We start from the raw sequence: 16,248 nt of genomic DNA, 5'->3' as shown, positions 1-16,248 counted from the left end.
ATGGTCTGTAGATATACAATGAAGAAGCTCAGGCAGAACATTGACCTGCACTGAAAACCTTTGTGTTTTTACTACTTACCTCTGTATTGGGCTTGTGATTTAGTATGATGTGGGTGAGATGTTGATACTAGTACACAGGAAACCCTTGAACATGGGAAATAGTACTTACTAAAATAGATCACATTCCCAAGGGGGAAATTACATGATATTTGTAGAATAGGGAATAAAATTGCCCAATTATTTAATCCGAGGTATTTTTTCTATCAATATAATATCTTGCTGAGCTTCTGGAGCATAATTTAGAGTAGGCATTTTGCCTCCAGATCACAATATAAATATTTTATATGATCTCCCACACAATTAGAATTATAGATGTAGTGTTATTTAATCCACTCCTGGCAAAGGAGATGCTTGCCAGAATGCATAAAGCACTGAAGGACCTGGTTTTGTTGTCATTGAAACTGGTTGATAGAATGATTTATCTGAAGTTAGACTTCTCATTGCAGAAGTGGATTTGATGATGCTTGTGAGACATAATTTAAGATTGTGTTGAAGTCTCATAAAAAAAATACATTGTCCATGGAAATGAGGTTAACAATAGGAGGATGAAAAAAGCCTCTCTGAAAGGTAAGCGAGTAAAGCAAGAGTCTTGTCTCGGTGGGAGGGCTTGAAAATTCTTTGAGTCACTCAGTAGAAATTGTGACCACAGATAGTGGAGTTGAATACACCTCTTGAAAAGCAGCTGCAAGCATAGGAACTATGAACTTTAGCAGAAAGCATGCAAGTGCTGTGATGTCTGCCTAATGGTCTCATGAAGTATGTTGCAAGCCAAGAGGGGTGGAGAACTGTAAAGTTTAATAAAGCTTTTCCTAAAAATACATTTGGAGTGTAATTTAATGCCTCTCTAGACAGTCATTGTCTCTTATTCTTGACCAGCAACACACATTTCAATATCGGCTATAGTTACCTATAGTTGATATGCTCCAACTACAGTCCTTGGGTCTGAGGTGGGTGTCACAGGAGGTAGGGTAGATGGTCCAAATACTTCTCTAGCTCCCATTTCCACAAAGTGGATGAGAGATGAGTATTGATTGCTAAGCATCATAATTTTGCACACTTGAAGCAGGGTTTAATAATCAGAATTCTAAAATCCTATGGAAAACATTTCATGCTATGTCCTTTTTCCCCAGGGTGATTCTGCCTAAAAATGCTTTGCATAGGGAATGATAAAAAGATGACCATTTTCGTGTGCATTTGTACATCATATACTATATCATTCAGCACTTATTCTATTTATTTATGCTTTATTTTTCATTCTTATTGTAGCTTTTATTGATATGTTTGATAACATGGCATCAGCTGCAAGGCAGAAATGTTTACTCTATTGGGGTTTTGTTAAACTTTTCAGTATAGATTAAAAAACTTCAGCAGCCCCTGGATGGATAGACTTAAGTTGAAAATTTACATGGGAGTAACAAATATTATAGTGCAGATGAGCCAGACAGCAGAAAAGGAGATTTATAATAAAGGACTGCTTTGGTAGTATTAGTCTGCTTTGTGTGTATTGTGTGATGAATCATCCCATGTCACCACAAGGACTGCTGCTCCTGCTGCTCCTGAGCTCTGCCAGCAAGTGGGACAATAAAAAGTGTGCGTGGAAGGGTGGAGGGGAGGGTACACGCAAGAGAAGAGGAAAGGGACAAAAAAAGAACAGCTATTTAAAACTGGACATCCCAAGCCTGGCCAGTAGTTCATGTTATATATAATTCAGCCAATTCATTGCGTAAATTATTTCATATGCTCCATGAAATGCAATTTGCTTCCATGGCCAAGCATGACAAAGGTTTCACAGAACTGCAGCTGGATAGTTAATTCAGGGCCTGTGAGATTGCTAAGGCATCTTGTCAGAACATTAAATAATCACACAATGTCATAAGGGAATATCTAATTAAGAGCTCAATTTCTCGAGGGTCTGAGTACCTGTTACAATGTTCTGAGAACCCTTAATTCCCACTGACAAGAGCACCAGCTTAGGGTGTTCCCAGCAGGAATTTAATAGGATTGTGCCCTTACTTCATTTGGCCGGTGTAAGTCCAGGCCAGTCAGGTGAAGAGACAGTAATCAAACACGACAAGATAATGACAAATAGGGTTACATCCCAGCAGGCATGTTATTACTTGCAGATGATGAAACATACCCACGTGTGAAGTCTCTGTAAAAAATAGGGACAGATTTAAGAATGCAGTCTTAGGGGTTAAATTTGTGCCTTTGAGAAAGATCTGTCTGTATTCAACCCATGCAAAAAGATCTGTAAAAGGCAAAATTAATCATTTATCACCCCAGACTGTCATCCTGTATAAACAAGTGACGGAGTTTCCATTGGCAGTTTGATCCCAAGAACTTCAGTGATTTAGACGACCTCATGAGGGCTGTCTGCCTTACAAAGGCAAACAACACTTCATCCAGTGTTGGGGAAGGATAAAGCTTGAGTAAAGTTGGGAAATGTGGATGCTGAAGTTTCCTGAGCAGCTTTCTTGTGACTTGAGAGGTACAACAAAATTTGAGGTGGACAGATGAAGACTTATCAATAAGACTTTTCTCCCCTTCTGGTATGCCTGCAGTTATAAAAAGGAGAATAATGTTAAATGCAGCCAGAAGAGAATAAACATTGGATTTTGGCTTATGATGCTTCTTTTAGTCAGAGATGAAGGTAGAAATAATATTCTTTTTTGTCGTGAAGTGTTACAAAAGGACTAAATGTGTAAGGAACACGGCATTATGTTAAGCACTTTTGGGAGAGTGAAAAGTTAAAATCTATCTTTCTGCTGTCAGGCTCTTAAGTAAGGAATGATGCATTAGACTATATGATTTTATTAGATTTGTTACTAAACCAGAACTGCGGTGCTGTTCCTTGAACAGAATTACAGGCTTCATTTGAAAAGAGATGCAAAGCACACACATCATTCTGGAGTAGATCAGCACAAGCATTTTCTATATCATGAGTAATGTTTACTGGAAGAAATCAAATTACTGTTACACGGACCATCTGTTTTCCTTGCATGCAATCATGTAAGTGTTTTAGGACAAACCATCCTTTTTAATCAATTGTAAATCTCTTATCGGAAAGCACTGTTTTGTGTAATAAAATCTATTTTTATGATAAATGTAAGAGTTTTAAATACTGGTTTCTTCTGCATAAATATATATTATGTTGTGAACATATTGTTCATAACATAAAGAGTAGGGGTGTACAGCATTAGTTATTATCTGTCAAGAACTTAATGTTAGGGCTTTTTGCAGAGCCATTTTTGGATATTTGTTGGATCTGCAACTCATTGGTGTTCAACTATTATAACAGATAACATAATGAGTAATAGTTGGAAAGTTGCTTCCTATCTACATTTAGTAAATGTAGTATAAGACAGTCTCTATTTTGTAGTATGACTGCTGTGATAAAAGTGAATACTGTGGAAGATCATTGTCCATTGTCTAAATTCTTAAGCTTGGAAATACTGAAGAAAACAAGGCATGGCTTATTAGAAAATGAGTCTTTGGTATGGCATAATGACATTAAAAAACTTGAATTTATGGTCCAAGAAGAAGTCAATGATAGAGTGTGAGATTTACTTCATGTTTAAGGGTATCACATTCATAGACGTACATGGTCCCATTCATTTGAGTGGGTGCTAAATTAAGCTCGCCATTTTATTTTTTCAGCACTGCTGTGCACTTCCCTGATTCATATATTTTCTGTGGGTGCACATAGATTGCTCTTGAATTCAGAGGAAGCTGAAGGTCTGCATCTTAAGCAAAGTCTTCTCTGGTTTCAAAAGAAGCTGTGTGACTGCAATACCAGAGGTTGCTCTGTATTGCATCAGATGACCCTGAAATAAAGAAACAAGCATTGTAAGTAACGCAATTGAAAAGTCCCTGAGCAGGTTGGCTGTCCTTCTCAATGAGGTTGTCAAGCCTGAATTTCATTTGTTCAGACACTTTCAAATCAATGGTATTTTGTCTGGATAATTAACCTGCTTACTCAGGCTTGAAAAGTGTATGAGGGTAAATTCTTGCACTTGTTTTTGGTAAACATGAAGAGGCAAAGAGGGAGAAACTGATGGACCATGCACCTGGAGAAATTATAGTGCCTACAGTCTAGTGCCATCCCATGGTACAGTGGAAGTTTTCTGATCAGAGAAACATCACATGAAATGCAGGGCCCCTGTAAGTCCTTTTGTGAAGGCTGGACTCATGACCTGTGTATTGCCACTTATTAGAATGTCTCGTGAACTGACAGTATGTGGCACAGGGAAAACTGCCTACCAAACCAGGCTCATCAATCCTAACACTTACCTAGACTTGATCAGTCAAAAGTCTGCTGAGAACTAGGTCATCAGTGATTTTTTTTTTGTCAGTCTGCACTAATTCAGTAAAAGGAAAAAAGCAGAACAAGATGAATGGCTTACAAAATCATACAGGTAATAGAGAGTGAAAGATAAAAATCAAACTGCAATTAGTAGTGGTCTAGTAGTTTCACCTGTCTGTTTGTTGTTTGTTTGTTTTTTAATTCAGTATTCTTTCTTTGAAAAAATTATTAAAAATGAGATATTTTTTACTTTTTTCCCCCCCTGGTTTTTCTTCTTACTTTTGCCCTTCTTTTATTCAGAGGGAAGAAAACTGCAGGCAAGTTAGGTATGTCAGAGAAACGCAGCATTGTGTTGGTTAGAACAGACCTCTGGAGGGCATCAATAGTGTCTTAACCCAGGCAAGAAAAAATTACATAACATTGCTCACGGCCATGCTCAGCTGAATTTGGAGGATGGACATTCACCAGCCTTTCCCAACAACCTTTTCTTCAGTTGTCCTTTTGTTCCCCTAGATGCTCATCTGGTTGCTTCTCGTGTTCCTCAGTGTTCCTCACCCATTTCAAATCCAGCTGAGCTCTGGCTTCCCCAATTTCATCCAAGCAGGCCAGGATGAGGAAGTTCTGCTTTGCTCCCAAGTAGCCCTCACAGCCCCTCCATCCTCTGCTGCCCATCTGCTGTGCCTGCATGACTTCCCACTTGGCGAGCTGGGAAGTCCCAGTGTGCTGGGGAAGCAGCTTCCTCTTCTGGACCTTTTTGCTGTCTTGGCTTTCAGGAGACACATTTCAGTTTGAACTGTCAAAAAAGTTGATGAATATCCTTGGTTTAGATTTTTCATGCCATTCTTCTTACTTTCATCTTCACATCCCCAAGTCTTTTTCAGCAGGATATATCAGGGTAATGCGAAGGATGTGAAAACAATCTACTTCCACAAGGTTTTATTTTTTAGCATGATTTTTCATTTGCATGTGAGTAAATTTATTACATTTTTTTTATTTTTTTTATCTTGAATTTTTTCTTTTTTAGCCAGAACTTTGGAACAGTCACCATAAGTTCTCTAGCAGCTTCAGTAGAATAGGCACTGTATTTTCCATCTGTATGGTCTGGTTTTATCCAGTAAAGACATTGATGTATTTACAATTGTCATAGAAGATATTGGCCTAGTTCTAAGATAGTAAATGCTAATAGTACTGCTTGCAAATTATCACATTTTTATTATCAAGAAACAGTTCGGCAAAATTACAATAATTTGCTTAGTTGTAAAGACAGTGGTAAACTATGAATTACTGTTGTCATAGTTACAGTGTATTTTGATACAGTAGATTTGTTCATCTAAACCATAATAAAATAATTTGTTCAATAGCAAGTACAATGCATATCTTAAATTACAATTAATTACTTATTGCAATGAATATCTTAAAATATAAATGCAGAACTCCTGATCCTTTTTAAGTGCAGTAAGGAGAGAATACTGATGTTTATTTTGGGAATTTCCTGTGTCTGCAGTGCTGATTACACTGAAGTGCGAATCAATGACAATGTGCAATATAGAAGACTTTATTTATAGTAGGTTTATAACTGATCTAAAGTGAGACGATAGGTTTTGATACCCATGACCTTTAATAGAAAGCTCTCTGAAGAGAAGTTTCCAATTTTACCTCCAAAGTAAACCCTAGTGAAAGTCCTTTGTATTTGAGACTTTGTGAGACAATTAAAATAATAATCTATTCTTGGTTTCTTTTTTTTTCTGAATTATTCCTATTTTGGCTATTCAGTTGGCAAAACAGAAAAGTTATTCAGGAGAGATCTACAAAGTTAGACAATTTGCCCATTTCAGCTTTTTTATAATATTCTTAAGTGCAGCATGTTTGGGAGTTGGCACGTTTGCTTTTCTCCCCTTGACCTATCGCAGCCCAGTGGCCATAGAGGATATCATCTGTGCATGTGTTCCAAATTCTCCTCTTCTGCTTCTTTACCAGATGCATAGTATTTCTGAAGGAAATGGAGCAGAAAAGTGCCATAGACGATTATCAAACTTGACTTTGAACTGGACTCACTCAACTCACTTGGTGGTACTGGAAGCAAAAGAAGGAAACAGAAATGTTTGGTCACAATTTTAAGATATATTAGGTCTGACCAGTTTGTCCTTAAAGAGGAAAAGTCTATAGGTATTCCACAAAAAAAAGCAAATAATCTTTAAGGAAAACTTTCTGGAGTGAAAAACAAGTAGAAAAGATAGTTTAGAGATGGTACAGGGAAGAGATTATGTGTAGAATGGTGAGATTAAATGAATATTTCAGAAAGGATCTTGGCTATTGCTGTAATATCCGAACAGTGGGATAGAAACTAAAAGTAAATGCATTTAACATTGACAAACAAAACCCCAACTTATTATCCACTAGTTAACAAAGTTAAAACAAAGTTGGGATAATAAGTTGGGGTTTTTTTAAAGTCTGTTAACTAATGGAATTAATTGAGTAAACCACTGAAAACTCTCCTCACACGTATTATTTCTTTACAACTAAATAGGTCAGCATAAAAGGTTCTGGCCCTTACTAAACAACAATCCCCCCCGGTTGCTTATTTGTAAACCGACTCTTGGGGTTTTTACTCCTCCATATTGACTACTATTGAAAGCAGGAGGTAGGAACTGCTTGAATTACAGTATGATTGGAAATGTTTGTTCCAGTGCTTTCATATGCCACATTTGGTCTCTATGTCCTCTCTGTCACAGGTAACCATCTTACACACAGATCAAGAAACATAAATTCACTTGGCTGTCCTGTATCTCTAAGGAACCTGATGCATGACTGGACTAGAGAAGGGGAAGACAGAAAAACTCCAAAGACCTACATATCATCTTGCTGGCAGGGTGAGTAAATGTCCTGTCATCTCAGTGATTTGTTGTCAGGTACAAAATGACTGAGCCTGCTTTAAGCGTTGGCTCAGAAATTTCTTACCAGTAATTATTGAGAACAAGATGATCAAAATGTCTCATGTTTCCAGGACTCTGATGCCCCACATGCATTCAGAAGCACTAAGCCAGACACCTCCTATATTTTCAGGTTAAGCCTTGAACAGGGATTTAATAAATAGGCAGTTCTGTGTAGTAGGGTTTTTTTAATGCACACTGTGCTGTTAGGGCTTTTTTCAAATTGGGTGGGTGAAACAAAAATGTCTAACTATTACTGAATGAGTCCAAACTCCTCATGATTCAAAAAGAGATCCAAGAGAGGAAAGAAAGGAAGAAAACTCATTTTCCCAGTGCTGACTGTACTTAAATTCCTACAGATGTGGGCCTGTGTTCTCTGCTTTCCCTGGGCAACTTTTTCTTGCTTACAAAACACAATGGAAAAAATTACCTAGCTGAGAAGCAAGCATGTAGTAGCTTTATATGATAGTCAGAACCTAATTAAATTATCCCCTTTTCTCTCTGGGTTTGCCTGTTCCAAAAGGTGGTAGAAGAAGAGACTGCAGCAGGTTCTGGAGAATTTCCTCCGGTTCACAGCAGTGAGCCAGGGGTTCTGCCAAGTAGCAACAAGCCAATTCAAGAGAATCAAGAGTCCCATGTACAAAGGATGACTTATTTTTCAAAAAGTTGATGCAAATTGAAACAGATGACTAATATGGCAGAAAATCCAAACAAAACTTGAAGATTACCTGAGATTCCTCTGTCTGGTGGTTTGTGCCTCTACAAGAGACATAATAAAAATGTTGCCCTCCTCCACTGGGATAGCTGTTGTTTCCCCACTGTATTTGGTCCTGCCCATTTCTGCACCCTAAACATTGGCAAGGCCCTGTATGCTTCTGACCACTCTGCTGGGGCAAAAAGCATGAGCACAGCAAACCCATCTTCCCTGCACCCCAGGCCCAGTGGACACTTCTTTTTTAAAGGAAGATGTAGAGTACCTGAGTTACAGTTTTAGCTGTGTGAAAGTCCACCCTGACTAGGAATTGTAAGACAACTGGCCAAAGCCTTCAACACAATAAAGCAAACAAAACAAAAGGTACTCCAGAGGACAAGCACTTTCCTGTCAACTGCTCTCTGATAGGGAAAGAAATACCTAACAGGAAAATAGTACCTTCACAATTGCTATTATTTGATGTGTTTAGTATCAAATGTTTTTTTCTTAGCATATAAGCAATATTTTGGCTCTTTCCTACTCCATATTCTTTGAGGGGATCTGTCTGAATGCAAAAGCTGTCTGGACTTTGCTTTATGCTCCAGTCAGAAGAAGGGCAATTATGCTATTTTTGCTTTTTTTTTTTGCTTTGTTTTTTTTTATTATTATTATTTTCAGTAAGTACTCCTCTGAGTGTGCTGGAAGATGAATTTAGTGTACAGAATTTTTACAGAAATTGCCAAGGGTAATTCCCTTGGCCACTCTGAACCCAACAGGAGCATCAACAACCAGCTCTGCTCTCTGTTGCTGGACTCTGGAATCGATAGGAGAAGGTGTTCATATGCTGAGGAGACACTTTTCTGTTCTAGCAGCTGCTTCTTGCCTCCCTGTGGAAAAGGCAGTGGTGCAGATACAACCTTGGGTTATAGGTTTGTCCATACTTCACAAATAACTTGGTGTCTTCTTCAGCAGTGGAATTACACTCTCTTATTTTAGTACAGTATTGTACTTTCTAAGCCACCACTTATTTGCCCCTTAGTTCTACTTTATATAATATCTGTGCAAAGGGTATGGGCTTGATGTGTTTTGACATAGGGGTATCATTAATTGAGGATCATTGTGACTGAGAGAAATAAAGGTGTTCAATAAGATGTCGACATAGTTGAAGCTTAAAGTTAGTATTATTTTTATTCTTAAAACCATTTCTATGTGTATTGCATTTTCAATTCGCATATAAAATAAAGTAAAATCACCCTTAAATTAAAATCTTATTGATGCTTCTTGAACGTTACTGCAAGGAAAATAAGAGGGTGGCAAATGATTAAATGTATAATTAAAGGTTTCGCATTTAATCCTGTCACTGTAGTGATTTATGGTTTATTATTTTGTTTAAGTAATACACTTTATTTTCCTAGTGTTTTTCTTTCCTTCATTGTTTTTAGTGTCTGTATTATTATGATAAGGAAATTTATCTCAAGGACAACACTTTTGTTCTCAGAAGCAAATACAGAGGAGAGTTAAATCAATGCATAGAAGATGCAATACACTTCCCACTGCAGTTGGTGGGGGAATTGTGACGTGTTTACAGTGTTGGGCCAGAAATGCTTAACTTGTAAGAACAAAGGGCAGGATGTAGCCTCTGTGTTCTCTGCTGTCATATTTAGGGCTGAAACAGGTGTCTTCAGTAGCCAGTCCCAGAAAGGCTCAATAAAGACATGGGGCTGAGACACACAATCTCCCTCTGTAGTGCATGCCAGAATTGGGTGGAAACATGCAAACGCAGCAGAAACAGCCTTGAAATAGCCCATAGCCAAGCCTGAGCAGAGTCCAGTGCCTACAGGCTGTGGCGTGCAAGCTCTTCTCCAGAGGTAGGTCCCCATAGCAGGATTTTTTAAAAGGACTCATCAGGCTTTATGGTCACCATAGCTGCCTGACAGATATGTGGGACCTCACTGTTTGCATGAATTGATGGCTCTTCCTTCCCTTTCTAAGTTGCCCAGCCACTGGGCTGTGCTATCCTCATGCAAGGCTTTCTTGCAGCTACATGAAATTTGCAACTTTGCTCTGGCAGGGCTGTAGTATGCCTAGTGGAACAGTTCCAACTCCTGTTTTCCAGACTAGCTTGTAGTTCTGCTGGAAATGGGGTGTCTGCGCTTCCTCAGAGTGGGGAGACCCTGGAAATGAGATCCCTCACACTCAAGTGTGAGTGTTCCAGGTTATGCTCACGTAGTACAGGATATTACTTCTTCCATCTGCACCCTAGAAAACAAGCCTGAGCAGATCTGATGTTTTGTAACTTAGGTGTTGTTTAACTGTCACATGGGCTCCTGAACTTGAGATGAACACCTTGTTGCTGAGGTGGAGTTGTTTGTGGGACTTCAAAGGAAGAGCGAGAACTCAGTTTTCTGATGAAAGTTTTCATATTTAGACATGTAAATTTTTATGTGCTCCAAAATTCCCCTTGATTAAGAACCCACTTAAAGAAATAAGATTTATTCTCTTACCAACATATGGCACTAAGATTCTCCTATTCAAGTGATTTCGCACAAGAAGTGTTGTTCTTTTCCAGAATATTGCAGGATGAAATAGCTTGGGTTTTATTTCTGGTTAGGAGTTTGAATTCACACTCATATTAACTTCACCTAGAGCTGTTAACCTGAGCAGAAAAAATATGTTGTCATCTTCACTGTTTTAACCTAAACGTGACTAGTAGATACACTTCACAGCAAGGTTTAACAAAATTTAATTATGCTCTGTTGAAGGTATTGTAATTTACATTCCTCATACTATTCTATAATATTATTGTGATTCTTCATATTCTTTGTCTCACTGAAAATACTGGGGCCATTTCTTTTAATCCTCTGCAGCAATTACAGTAGAAACTTCTGAGATATCTTTACAGAATTGTAGCTGAATAAAAAGCATAAAAATAAATTTTCTTGAGAAATAGTTATGTAGAAAAGTTTAGTATATCTCTTTGTCTTTGAGCAAGTTTTTCATTGCCCTAATATTTTCTAGCTATTGTTTCTTTTTTGTTGTTGTTTCTCTCCTTTTTTGTTTGTTTTAAGGTAGGCAACCAGCAAGAAAATGCTGTTCCAGGAAGTTATAAGAAGTCATAACTCGAGTAGTACCTTTCTTAATATTTTTTGAGGCTGATATTGCTGCTTTTTGAGCAGGTGTGTGTTTGTTTTAGAGAAAGACTTGTTCACATGAAACTTGTAATTTTTCCTGGAGTTATAATAGCTAGTTTAAGATCTAGCAATCAACGTTAGAAGTTCCTGCTAATCTACTCAATCACCAGACCTTTAATTGGCAGCCTGGCATTTTCCCTGCCATCACAGACTACATTTGAATCAGAGGTCACTCAAAATTTCATAACAGCTTTCTTTAGATCTCACTGATTTAATTAGTGGTTGGTTATTATCTCTTCTTCAGAATAATAATTAAATATATGCAACAAATCGAGGCCCACACAAGTACTGTGTTTTACCTTCTTATGCTGATGATACAAAACTGGGGGGAGTGGCTAATCTACCTGAAGGCTGTGCTGCCATTCAGTGGGACCTTGATAGGCTGGACAATTGGGCAGAGAGAAATCTAGTGAGGTTCAACCAAGGCAAGTGCAGGGTCCTGTCCCTGGGGAGGAATAACTCCAAGTACCAGTACAGCTTGGGGGCTGACCTAGTAAGGAGCAGCTCTGCAGAGAAAGACCTGGAAATCTTGGATAACAAGTTGACTATGAGATGGCAGTGTGCCCTTGTGGTCAGGAAAGTCAATGGTATTCTGGGGTGCATCAGGAAGAACGAGGTCAGCATGTTGAGGGAGGTGATCCTCCCCCTCTACTCGGCCCTAGTGAGGCCACATCTGGAGTGCTGTGTCCAGTTCTGAGCTACTCAGGACAAAAAAGACAAGGAGCCACTGGAGAGGGTCCAGTGGAGGGCTACAAAGATGATTAGGGGTCTGGAGTATCTCTCTTATGAGAAGAGACTGCAGTAGCTGGGCCTGATTAGTCTAGAGAAGACTGAGAAAAGATCTTATCAATAAATATCTCCAAAGCAGGTGCCAGACTCGTTTCAGTGTTGCCCAGCAAAAGGCCAAGGAGCAATGGACATAAACTAAATCACAAGAAGTTCCACCTCAACATGAGGTTCTTACTTCTTTACACTGATGAGGGCAGAGCACCCTCTGCCAAGGGAACACACTGTTCATGGACATTGTGGAGTCTCCCTCTCTGAAGACATTCCAAAACCACCCAGATATGTTCTTGTGTAACTTGCTGTAGGTGACCCTGCCTTGTCAGGGGAGTTGGATTAGATAAATTCCAAAGGTCCCTTCTAACCCTACTGATTCTGTGATTCTGAGATTCCCACCTTGCTGTTGTTTAAAATCTTTTGGTGTAATCATTTTATAGGTACAAAAAAAAAAGTGTGATATCAGCTACCCCTTAGGATGCTTGATACTTCTAGCCTTGCACTGGGAAGCACAATTGTAGATCACCTCACAACAAGGTCCTGGTGATTTCAGTGGTCTTCCTTGCGTGCGTCACAGTTTAAAGATTGCAGCATTTGCCTTCCTCATGAGAAGCTTCCAGAAGAGCATTGCTATGTCCTGCCATCCATAATATTTAGCCTTTTATGTGCTTAGAAGTGATAATTTATATTTTGTAACTGCCATATACATGCTTATTTTGAAAATACTCTGTTTGGTTGGTTTTTTTCATTTATCAGGCAAATACCTTCTTTTCATAGTAGACTGAACAACTTTTGCTTCTTCTGAGCCATAGAAACCTAGTGTGTTAATTCATTTGAGCTTCGGGATTACTACCCCTTTAGGGTTTATGATGAAAAGCATTAGCAAGACCCTGGGGCAAATTCTTTGCTGGAATGAAGTGGCAGAGGTTATTCAGAGTCAACTGGTTGAGCTGATCCATTACGCAGCAGAAAGGAATTCGGCCTCTGGTTCATATGCCAATGGACTATACTGGAGTTTTTGCATATACTACTAGCGTATAAATAGTACAAAATTTGTAGGCAGAGTATTTTTTACTGTTGTCTACCTGACTCAGTATTAGAATTACAAAATCATTAATGTCGGAAAAGACCTTTAAGATCATTGAGTCCAACCATTAACCCAATACTGCCAAGTCCACCACTATACCATATCCCTCAGTGCCACACCTGTATGTCCTTTACATACCTCCAGGGATGGTGACTCAACCACTTCCCTGGGCAATCTGTGCCAATGCTTTCAGTAAAAAAAATGTTTCCTAATATCCAATGTAAACCTTCTCTGCTATAGTCTATAAGCAGCTGGGAGAATATTTCATCAGCCTCTTCATCTTGGTTGGGTGGCCTATAGCAGAATCCCTCCAGGATATCAGCCCTGTTGGCCTTCCACTGATTCTTACCCATAAACCTTCAGCCCTATAGTCACCATCGTTAAGCTCTAGACACTTCCTATCATACAGGGCTACTCCACCACCTCTACTTCTTTGCCTATTCCTTCTGAAGAGTTTATAGCCATGTTTTTTGGATTTTCTAGATGCTACAGTGTTACATATGCCATATTTAAACTTAAGAGATAGAACAGATATTTTAATGGATTGAGAAGCTATCTGCAAAGTTTGAGGTCTGTAGTGGAGGATGCAAAAATTACGGTTGAGATCCCTGAGAATGCTAGTTCAAAACAAACTTTGCTGCTCAGATTGGAGTTCTGTTGAGGTAAAAAAGGTCCTTTTTAGTCTCATTGTACATCTTTTTGCCTTTTTTTAGCATGGAGCTGTTATGCGACATTACAGCTGTTTCTTCAGAAAACATTGCCAAAATCTTCTTTCTCTAGATCACAATAAAGAGGAGACACAAAGGAGAAAATGGTGCTTGTTTTCTAAAATGCATGTTTTCTGAAAAAAAAGCCATTCCCAAGAGCTGCTGTAGTCAGACTGTTCTGGAATTCATGGCAGGGACCCTACTTTCTTGTAGCACTACAATGCACCAGGATGAAGCTTTTTAGCAGAAAGGATACACTCAGAGAGAGAAATAAGTGATGGTAACTTTGACAATTGTATGATGTACCTTGAATATCACTTTCTAGATTTTCAATAAAAACACTATAAAAATTATTGCAAATATTATTGGGTTAATCTGGACTGTCAGTATTCAGAAAAGAAGCATGAGGGTTCTGGAACTTCATCACACACCTTCTGATGTAAAAGAAAGGCAACATTATTCTTTCTAACCACCAATTCCATACTGACTGAAAGACTAAATTTATTTTCCACAAACTACTAACAGTTACCTCTTCTTGCTTACCTGCCGCTGCATCTACTTTGATGAAATAATTGCATTCATTCTTTTTGAAATATTAGAATGAAATTATTAATATTTTCATCTAAAGCAGTGTGTGTTTAAGCATCATAGTTAATATTATGTTAAGGGGGAAAAAGATTCACTGTGATATTATATATTTTGGCAGTCCAATGTTGTACAGAGAACTGAAGTTTATTAAGCCGCACTTCCAATTATAAGCAACAAAAATGCTTCTACTTTGCGTGACATATAGTGAACTTGGTGTACCATGTGTAGTATCTTTTAAAGATTGACAGCAAATTGCTCTATGGTATTATAAAGTTTTACAGGATAGGCTGTAATCATGTTTTAGATATATGATAATGGTTTTTGATGGGTTTGAGAGATGAATTGAGACTAGAAAGTATGGCAGTTTTTTTAGTGAGGCTTATTCCTTTTATCTTGTTACACATTTTTGTGGAGTGGGAGGTAGGAAGTAGGTATGGTAAATGGGAGTCCCTGGGGAATTTTTGAGGCTGAATGGAAGAAAAACAATTCCAGTGGGCTTGAGAGTAGAATGACTGGTTTCTTCACTTGCGTGATTGCCTCTGGTCGTTGTATTTAAGAGTCAGTAAACTTTATATATAGGCAGAAAAGATGCTTTGAAGCAATAAAAATTGAAGATTAAGGAAAATGAGAAGTATCTTAAGTAAATGAGGAAAGCCTGTGGGAAAGAGCAGAGTGACTAAAGCAATATTCAAGTGAAAAAAAGTTATTTGGGAGATGGGGAGAAAGAAAATTGGTGTGGTGGGACTGATAATATCTTTGTTCTTGCAATCTTTGGGATTTATTCACTGTTTTGTCTGCATGCAAATAAACAAATCTCACACCAACCTGTGTTTCAGTGTATCTGACTCCACTTACTACATTAAATTTGTCTCCATGCTTACCAAAGTTTTTGAGAAAAATACTCTAAATTGGAACCCAAAGTAACTTAAATGGATTTCTGTTAATTAAGTAAACAATTGAATATTAAATCCATATCCACACAGTTTCCTAGCCTTTTGTTTTTTCCTCAAACAAGCCTGGAATAACCTGGGAGATTTTACTGACTTCAAATGCATTAAACATATTGATTTGCAGAAAGCTTTGGCATCAGGCTGTCTGTAGCCTGTGTCATGCTGTCAGAAAGTAAATGCTTTTGATTTTTTCTACAGAAAAAAAAAACAAAAATGAAAAATATTATCAGGGTTTCAAATTACTCTGGAAGCTGGAGAGGCCAGGGGAATTGGCTAATAACAGCTGTATTGCAATTAGCGGGGAAGAGCTTGGCTAAGAGCAGCAATGATTCTTTTTAGCATCTCAGAAAACATTAAATGTGCAATTTTGAAAAATCATTTGCTCAGGAATAACCTATATAGTCACTATATACCTTCTCACCAGGGTCAGCAGCATTTTGGAGGGGCTGTTTTACTTATCCTTTCCTATTTATAACACCATGTTCTTTCTTCATAATGAGGTTCCCTTGATGTCAGTACAGTCTTCTTTGCACTCTGGACTAGTTTCAAGCTGTGAGTGGGTCGTATAAAGCCACTCAGCTTTGCCTCCTATTTTTCTTTTCTTTTTCAGTAAGTTGCCTAGGTTCAGTGACTTACCCCCTTGAGTGTCTTAGTGCTTAGTCAGGTGAAAGGTTAGTTATCCAAATACACTCCTCCTGCAATTACAACTCACACAAATTGTCCTCCACCATCTTCTCACAGGGGCACTAAGTCAAAGCTACAACAAATGTTAAATCATTGTGGTTTTCCTGGCATAGAGTTTAACTAATGATGTGACTTTGGTCATCAAAATCAATCTGGGTTCAACAAAAATAGTTAGAGGATATGATTGCTGTCCCAAGTCACTTCCTACTCCCTTGATAATGACTTTTTCCATCAGTAATTGCCTGAAGAAACTTTTCCTTTAATCAAGCCTAAATAG

The 16,248-nt window shown here is 38.3% G+C and overlaps 1 long non-coding RNA gene across 1 annotated transcript in view; it reads left to right on the top strand.

Annotated features, from left to right (window-relative positions):
• Positions 1–16,248, top strand: part of LOC108639175 — a 317,263-nt gene that overhangs the window by 95,837 nt on the left and 205,178 nt on the right. Inside the window, exon 2 of the long non-coding RNA XR_001920307.2 lies at positions 7,096–7,233. This is a non-coding gene — a long non-coding RNA (uncharacterized LOC108639175). The remainder of the gene's footprint in view (positions 1–7,095; positions 7,234–16,248) is intronic.

The sequence above is a fragment of the Manacus vitellinus genome, unplaced genomic scaffold (genome assembly GCF_001715985.3).
Source record: "Manacus vitellinus isolate BGI_N305 unplaced genomic scaffold, ASM171598v3 scaffold_17_pilon, whole genome shotgun sequence".
Lineage (NCBI taxonomy): Eukaryota > Metazoa > Chordata > Aves > Passeriformes > Pipridae > Manacus > Manacus vitellinus.
Note: the sequence above shows the minus strand (reverse complement) of the source record. Positions and strands in the feature narration are given on the sequence as shown.